The sequence below is a fragment of the Cucurbita moschata genome, unplaced genomic scaffold (genome assembly GCF_002738365.1).
Source record: "Cucurbita moschata cultivar Rifu unplaced genomic scaffold, Cmos_1.0 Cmo_Scf00005, whole genome shotgun sequence".
NCBI lineage: Eukaryota > Viridiplantae > Streptophyta > Magnoliopsida > Cucurbitales > Cucurbitaceae > Cucurbita > Cucurbita moschata.
Window position 1 is genome coordinate 2,325,679 of NW_019268521.1, and position 683 is coordinate 2,326,361.

Sequence of the window (683 nt, forward strand, 5' to 3'; positions counted from 1 at the left end):
AACCTAGAATTCCCCCCCCCCCCCCCCCCCTATTTTCCATTAGATCAACTATCATCATCATCAATTCTGAAGCCTGTTCATGTGTATCCAGATATTAATTTACCCCACTTCATTCTATTAATAGATTTCTCTTTCACTTCACTTTATGAGTGTTCTGTTGATGCATTATCGCAGTCAATATTAGTTAGTTGTGTCTTGTGGGTCTCCCATGACCAGGAGAGATGTATTCATTCATATAGAATATGCATAAACCCATACCCCCTTATCTCTTTTGGGAGCCATCGTCATCCTCTCCCACAGCATTTTTAGGTCCAGGAAGCCGCTTTTTGGGATTTCCCCCATTGAAGATCAGACCCAATACCGAACTGAAGGTAATCATTCATCTTTATATTATTTAATGTTCTTGTATCCTCATGTTGGTGCCTGTATAATGATTAAAATAGTAAGTTCATGGCCGACCTTGTTGATTGGAATCTCCATGTTTGCATACGTTTCAGAAAGTATGGTCTGTGTTTGCTGCTGCCCTTCAAATTCCTAGCTAGGGTTTTGATCAAGAATGATCTTTTTGAGTTTGCCAATTCCTGTTGGGTGAATTTTTTTGAGTGGTTCTTAGACTTCCTCCCTGTTCAAAACCATGACTACATTCAGGGCATTGGTTGACTCCAAATTCCTTGATGTTAACA

General features: G+C 39.8%; 1 protein-coding gene across 1 annotated transcript in view; it reads left to right on the top strand.

Annotated features, from left to right (window-relative positions):
- LOC111443061 (protein BFR2) overlaps nt 1–141 on the top strand; it is a 2,873-nt gene extending 2,732 nt beyond the window's left edge. Inside the window, exon 3 of the mRNA XM_023080678.1 lies at nt 23–141. The gene's annotated coding sequence lies outside the window, so the exon portion shown is untranslated. The remainder of the gene's footprint in view (nt 1–22) is intronic.
- The last annotated feature ends 542 nt before the right edge of the window (nt 142–683 follow it).